The sequence below is a fragment of the Notechis scutatus genome, chromosome 5 (assembly GCF_049901735.1).
Source record: "Notechis scutatus isolate UNSWTSFEM ecotype Mainland chromosome 5, rNotScu1.2, whole genome shotgun sequence".
Classification (NCBI taxonomy): Eukaryota; Metazoa; Chordata; class Lepidosauria; order Squamata; family Elapidae; genus Notechis; species Notechis scutatus.
Window position 1 is genome coordinate 15753246 of NC_142013.1, and position 8133 is coordinate 15761378.

Genomic DNA, 8133 nt, shown 5'->3' on the forward strand with positions numbered 1-8133 from the left:
TACAGTAAATATTGTAAAATGTCCAAAAAACTGTCTCTCAGTTTTCTGGGAGAGTAGGGTCTTGCCAAATATCTGTTGCCCAACTGTCAATAATTCTGCAGTCTCCTTGGCTGCTCCACTTATTCAGCTGAAAAAGTGCATGGGAGGGCTCCTCATGACATCATCACTTAGACATCATCACTGAACTAATAGGTGAGAAGGCAGGGAAGCTCTAGTCCATGGTTGTCAAACTTGGGTTGTCACGTGATGTATCGCGACTTTTCCCCCCTTTGCTTAAACCAGGCATGGGCGTGGCCAGCGTGTGACACATCCGACCATGGGCTGCGAATTCGACAGCCCTGCTGTAGACTGTTGAAGAAATGGTTGCAAAATCAAAGATACTCAACCACTTACCCCATCTACTTCATAACTTCGATAAATGCAAGGATCACGTTTATTTATTTGTGTGTTTGTTTGTCAAACATGTACAAGGTAACAAGTGTAGGTATGAACATAAACATGAACAAAGGAAATACATACAGATAAATGGGGACAGTAGGACAGGGATGGTAGGCACGCTGGAGCGCTTATGCACGCCCCCTTTAAGGACCTCTTAGGAATGGGGTGAGGTTCATGATAGGTAGTTTGAGGTTGAAGCTGTGAGGGGTTGAGGCTGCAACAATGGAGTCGGGTAGGGCGTTCCAGGCATTGACCACTCTATCGCTGAAGTCATATTTTCTGCAATCGAGTTTGGATTTGCTCCATCATAAGTCTGTTCCTGATATTTTCTTTTCCTTCCTGGGCTGCGGTGGTGCCATTTCTTATCCAAACTTTCTTTAAAATCCATTGCACTGGAAGAAAATGATTACAAATGCAAACATAAAATGTGTTGAGCAGCACTAAACAAATTATGCCTGAGAGACATCCCAAAGGGGTACTTTGCTCTGAAGCTGTAGCAAAAATATGCATTTTCTTGTGCACAGAGAATCTTGTTAGGAAGATGAGAAAACACTGTCTGTGAACCTTTTGCCTTCTGCATCTCTCCTCCCTAGCATTTTGGAACACCACCAAACATGGTTGCAACTCCAGCTTTAGCTTGGTCTTTATGATACTGGCTTTGTTTCATTCCAAGGCCTGCAATTTCCTGCATCACAAAATACCCATAAGCTTGAAAACAGGGAAGATCAGAAAAGCAAACAATAAATTCTTATGCCAGAAGCTCTTTAGGTCTTCATCCCATGGGCAGGATTCCAGTAAGGGCCACTAGTAAAATAGACTCCAAGACCCAATCATTGCTGTGAAAGGTAGAATAGTCAGCAAATAGATCCAGATCAACAGGAAATGTTTATGGTTGTTATTAATAAGACTTTTAGCTTCTAAAAGCTCAGAGCAACTTAATATGGAAATCTTCCTTTACTTTACCTTACAATATCATTCCTTGAAGTAATTTGGGCTAAGCAAAAGAGTTTGAACCAGTGAGTTTCTATGAGTGAAGGTAGACTTGAACTATGACTATACTGTCTCCCCAGTCCTAGACCAATGCCTTAGCAACTGCTCTGCTTGGCCACGTGTGTTTAATGTATGCCCCAACCACTGATTTCTATCTGTAACTTCCTTAACTCATACAAAGTTGCATACAAAACACAATTGTGTGCTAAAACATTTATGTCTACTCTACTCTACTCTACTCTACTCTACTCTACTCTACTCTACAGATAAGTCAGCTCTTATCTATATCTATATCTATATCTATATCTATATCTATATCTATATCTATATCTATATCTATATCTATATCTATATCTATATCTATATCTATATATCTATATCTATATCTATATCTATATCTATCTATCTATCATCTATCTATCTATCTCTATCTATCTATCTATCTATCTATCTATCTATCTATCTATCTATCTATCTATCTATCTATAAACACAAACGACCCAGGAGATTACAACGCAGGACCCAGGATACCACAACAAAAGAACTCACAAGGCCATCATGCAACCCATTACCCAAGCTGTTAAACACGGGAGGATAATGGAAAAAAGATCACTACAAAACAAACGACCCAGGAGATTACAGCACAGGATCCAGGATATCTCCACAACAAAACTCACAAGGCCATCACACAGCCCATTATACCAACATCAACTCCATCAACCAATCAAGAGGCAGCAGCGCAGCCAACCAGCCCAGCATACCAGCCACCCACCCTCCACCAGTATTTATAGAGAGACGGCAGCTCTGATCACACACTGCTTGCACTGGCACGAAGCCGAAAGCACCAGCCTGAGGATGGCAAGTGGGACCTCACCGAAACGCCATCAAGATACTCTTAATCTTACACGGGAAAAGACCCAAATACACCTAGACATATATATACTGGTGGGGAGGTTGCCTGTGTTGTCATTTCTTGATTGGTTGATGGAGTTGATGTTTGCAGATTGGCTGGCTTTTTCGTAAGAACATGTGTGGCTGAGTGTCTATCAGCCTCCTGTGTTGTAATGACCTGGGTAATGGGCTGTGTGATGACCTTCTGAGTTCTATTGTTTTGACATCCTGGGTCTTGTGCTGTAATCTCCTGGGTCGTAATATATATATAGGGAAACGGCAGCTCTGATCACTCTTTGCTCACATAAGCACGAAGCTGAAAGCACCAGCCTGAAGATGGCGAGTGGGACCACGTCAAAACATTGCCAAGATGCTCTCAATCTTACACAGGAAAAGACCCGAACACACCAAGACCTGCATACCTGTACCCGTGAAAATCTACGAAAACAAATATCGTACCTCTACGGGGAGATAACTTTCCAACTGACCAGGACCTACGAGAATCTCGAAGTCCGAAGAGCCACCATCTTATGTGACCTCACATTCCTATGCAATTGCAGAGACAAAGAAGTGATCCCCACATGCTTCCAACTCAAATTCCATTCCAAAACCTCAGCCACTGAAAGGATCCTGAAAAGAACGGAATTAGCCCTAATCAGAAATGAACTCCACAGGAAAAGATTCCTACTAGACCAAACCAACAGGGACCTACTTACTCTCCACCTCAAACTCAGCAACAAAATCCACCCAGCACTCTGGGACAAATCCAAACAACTAACGCTCTGGAGAACCGAAACAGAAACCTCCCACAAGACAGACACACACACCAGCAAACTCCACAGACTAGAGAAACACTAGAAGTCCAACCCCTTCCCACAACAATGCATGAAACAAACAGTACACAACATATCAGACAGAACCCTCACCAGAGCAGAAATCAATGTCCTTTCCAAGGGATTCAACTTTGCAGTCGCACCCAAATACATCCCCACCGAAAACATTATATGCGGAGTTGAAGCTAGCCTAACCAAAATTAACCCAGAAGTAGCCAATAAAATCAGACTTGAAGTCACCAATGTCCTCTGCTGCAGCAGTCCACCCAGAAGCAACTTACACAGAGAAGAACAAAAAGCACTCACGAACTTGAGGAAAGACAACAACATAATCATTCTCCCAGCAGACAAAGGCAATGCCACAGTCGTGATGAACACATTGGACTACCAATCCAAACTATCCAACCTACTCCAAGACCCTGCTTACAAACCTCTAAATACTGATCCCACCACTACTTGGAAAAAACCACCAAATCCAAAATAAAAGCCTCCCCCATCAGTGAAGAGATCCAGCAAAGAGCCCCAGAGAAAAATCATCCAGATGCCCTAAACTCTATGGCCTCCCCAGGATACACAAAGAAGGAACACCACTCAGACCCATAGTCAGCTCCATAGGCTCACCTCTACAGAATCTTGCCAAATTTCTCGCCAAACAACTCCAGCCCTACACAGAATCCATCACCTCACACGTACAAAACTCTTTCCACTTCATAGAAACAATAAAGAAACAAAATCTACAAACTGGCAACCTACTTGTGAGATTTGATGTCATATCCCTCTTCACCCAAGTACCTATTAAAGAATCCTTGACAGCCATCCAAAACAAATACAAACCCCCTAAGCACATCCTAGATCTGACCAACCACTGCCTAATCAACACATACTTCATCTACAATGGACAAAGTTACAAACAGATAGAAGGAGCACCTATGGGATCACCCCTCTCACCCGTCATCGCTAACCTATACATGGAACGCTTTCAAACCAATGCTCTAGACAAATCCGAACACAAACCCAAACTCTGGCTTAGTTATGTAGATGACACTTTTGTAATTTGGCCACATGGGAAAGAAAAACTGGACAACTTCCTCACACACCTCAACAGCCTACACCCCAAAATACAATTCACCATGGAAACAGAAGCCAACAACCAACTTCCCTTCCTGGACGTCCTAATTTACAAAAAACCCAATGGCTCCCTAGGACACACCATCCACCAGAAGAAAACACACACCAACCGCTACTTAAATGCACAATCCCATCACCACCCTGCACAGATCAACTCTGTAGCCAAGACCCTCAGCTCCAGAACCAAATGCCTAGCCGACAAAGACCACCTGAGAACAGAATTACACACCCTCATAAATGTATTAATTTCCAATGGATTCCAAAGAAGCACAATTACCAACCTAATCCTAAGGGAGACATCCCCCAGAAACCGAGACACTGAACAGGACAATGTTATCGCCCTCCTCCCCTACATCAAAGGCACCACAGATAAAATCAGCAAAATTCTCCACAAACACAATATCAGGACAGCCTTCGGCACTGACCAAAAAGTAGCCAACATCCTAAGAAACCCCCCAAAAAAGATCCAGCTAGAAAACCAAGGAGTTTATGAAATACCATGCAAGGCAGTCTTGATGTGATGCCTGTGTAGTATCTTACTGATTTTGTCTGTAGTACCTCTTATGTAGGGCAGGACAGCTGTTCCATAGGTCTGTTCATCTTCTATGTCTCCATTATGTCTCAGTGTGTTTTTGTGGATCAGGCCAGTGATTTTGCTTTTGTGGAAGCCATTGGCTGTCAGTACTTTAGTCACTGCCTTCAAAACAGACAGAAATATAGCAGCCATCCGAAGAAACCCCAAAGATAAAATTGACCTGGAAAAATAAGGCATATATAAAGTCCCTGTGCATCATGCCCTGCCACATACATCAGACAGACCAATAGAAGAATAAGTACCCACCTGGATGAACACAAAAATGCAGTAAAAAAGCTGGAACACACTTCCTCACTAGTCCAACACATGAAAGCCACAGGACATAGCATTGACTTCAATGGCACCAAAACCCTAGCCACTATAGAAAACCCCAGCTACAGAATTATCAGAGAAGCCATAGAGATTGAAAAAAGACCTGAAAGCATGAATAGACGTGATTACTCCACCAGGCTGTCAATTATCTGGAAGTCTGCACTCTCAAACAAAAAAATCTCCACACTATAAGCCAGGCAAACACCTGGGCACAAACAGACTCCCCCTGATACCTCCAGTTCAAACACACCCCAGCCAGGCACCTGGATGAAACCTAACTTCCTAATAAATGATAGCCATCCATTTACTTGGAGCCAAACCGCACTAAAAGCCTCCAATAAACACAATGTTGCCAGCCAATCAAGACAAAAAAATGCTACAAAACAGACAGAAGATATTAGAAACACCAATCAAGCAGAACACAGCAAACTCCAAGACCAATAAACACAGACCAAGACTCCCAACCAATCAGGATGAAGAAAAAACCATTATAACACAGCAGTAGGCGAGCACCAAATTTAAAACAGAAACGGCTATGAAAGTCTGACTCACAGACGAACACAATACAGAAGCCTGATGATGGCAGATGAGATTCTGCTGAAACGTTGCTACAACTTTAAAAGCACAACTATAATGACGTGGGAAAATACCCGAACAAAGCTGAATACCATACATATAGATACCCACGAAAACTTATGAAAACATGTGTGTGTGTGTGTGTGTGTGTGTGTGTAGGTCTAGGTGTGTTCGGGTCTTTTTCCGTGTAAGATTAAGAATATCTTGGGGAAGTTTCAGCGAGGTCCCACTTCTGCTTGCACTGGCATGAAGCCGAAAGCACCAGCCTGAGGATAGCGAGTGGGACCTCACTGAAACGAGAGAGAGAGAGAGAGAGAGAGAGAGAGAGAGAGAGAGAGAGAGTTAGTTAGTTAGTTTCTAGGCAATGGTGCATGGAATTGCCCTTGAAGATCTTTGTACAGTTATGGCCAAACAAAAGTCATACCAATATGAAATGTGTTTAAAGTCTAGCACACATTCCGATGCTGTTGTTTAATTAACTCTCTCTTTGTAACTTCATTTTTCTGAATCACTATTAATGAAAATCCATAATCACTGTAATGGGCAATATTGTGCTTCATGATTTTGATCTTTGCAAATTAAACATGAAAAATACATACTTAAAGAAGCATTTATATTTTCCCCACCTTCTAATGAAATTCTTTGAACATTTTACGATGGTAGCAATCACTTTTTACCCCATTGCTTTTTGCCTTTGTGTTTCTCATTCACACCACACGATGGTGCTAAAACAGCATAGTAGCCGAAATTTGCATTATTCTCTCTGGTTTTTTATTTTGAAACAGACAATAAACTGCAGTTCATAATATCCAATCACATACTCCGCAAAAGTCAATCCTTTATTTATGTCCCATTGAATCTATACAAAATATACAATTTACAATTTTCTTTGTTCTTTACCATGATTTTCTTTTGAGCATTGTGGTAGTAGTCTTTTTTTGTATTATCTTGTTTCATTTTTCTCTTTTTTTCCTTTCTTTCTATTCCAATATTTGGTCTTTTCCATATTTTTTGCATTTTAATGCCGTGTTTGTTTGTGTGTGTCTGTGTGTCATGTGGGAAGCCCCCTGCCCAAAAATGAAATATTTTGGAAAATATTGAAAAGGCAGAATATATTTCCCCAAAGGGAGAAATAGAGAAACATGCTCTTAAAGACAGAAAGCAGCCCCCAGTCTTTCTTAATAGCCCACAGCAGATACCAGCACTTAAGGAGATAGAGAGAAGCTTCTTGAAAGAGGAAGACAACTATCTAGACTCTATTCATAAGCAAAGCAAATACTGCAGGCAAAAATCCATTCAAGACAGGGTATTTCAAAACTCCTTGTGGCAAATTTTGACAGGTTATTGCAAAATCCCCATTCCCTCCCCACCCCACTAACCTGCTTTCCAGCTCTGTTCTTCTGTGCAGGGCAACAAAAGAAGACCCAGCCGATCAGCTTGGACTCGGGAGGCAGAGAATAGATGGGGACAGGACCAGTCAGAGATGGTATTTGCTGCTTCTCCAAACTACTCAAAATTTCTGTTACTGGTTTTCCAGAACTGGTCAGAACCGGCTGAATACCACTTCCGGTGTGAACACATTTCCCATGTGTATAAGTGGCTTTAGAACAATTAAAGTCTTAATTGATTTCACTCCCTGTATTCTGATTAACACTGTACTTTCTCATCTGAGATCAATTCTAGCGTAGGGAGTTGGATGAAAAGTAGAAAACAGCCACTGGGTGTCATCAGTTTGGAGTTAAGCCATTTAAATATATTATTAGTAAGCTAGAAACAGTACTGGACAATGACACTGCATTTTCTCAGACACCAGGTGGCAGGTCCATAGTTGCATACCAACAACCCACTCAACTTGAAGCAGATTCTTATAAGCAACAGGAAACAAGAGAAATAGCAATAGCACTTAGACTTATATACCACTTCAAAGGGCTTTACAGCCTTTTCTTAGTGATTTTCAGTCAGCATATTGTCCCCAACGATCTGGGTCCTCATTTTACTGACTTTGGAAGGATGGAAGGCTGAATCAATCTTGAGCCTGGTGAGACTCAAATTGCCAAACTTCTGGCAGCCAGCAGTCCGCAGAAGTAGGATGATCCAGTCCCATTGGGGTAAGATGGTTCCTCAGATATCCTGGACCCATGCCATAAAGGGCTTTAAAGGTGGTAACCAACACCTTGAATTGCACCCAGAACCAGATAGGCAGCCAGTGGAGCTCGCCTAACAGTGGTGTTACATGTGCCATCCTAGCGGCCTCCAAAATTGTTCATGTGTTCTAAACCGATTGCATCTTCTGAGTACTCCTCAAACTTGGCCCCATATAGAGTGCATTGCAATAATCCAGATATAAACCATCATCTGCCAGCAATGATT

The 8133-nt window shown here is 42.0% G+C and overlaps 1 long non-coding RNA gene across 1 annotated transcript; it reads right to left on the minus strand.

Moving 5' to 3' along the window:
* Positions 1-419: 419 nt before the first annotated feature.
* LOC148130372 (uncharacterized) lies at positions 420-7633 on the minus strand. Its single transcript, XR_015749724.1, has 2 exons — positions 7143-7633; positions 420-830 (listed from the first exon to the last, which is right to left on the minus strand). It is a non-coding gene; the product is annotated as an uncharacterized LOC148130372 (long non-coding RNA).
* Between the last annotated feature and the right edge of the window lie 500 nt (positions 7634-8133).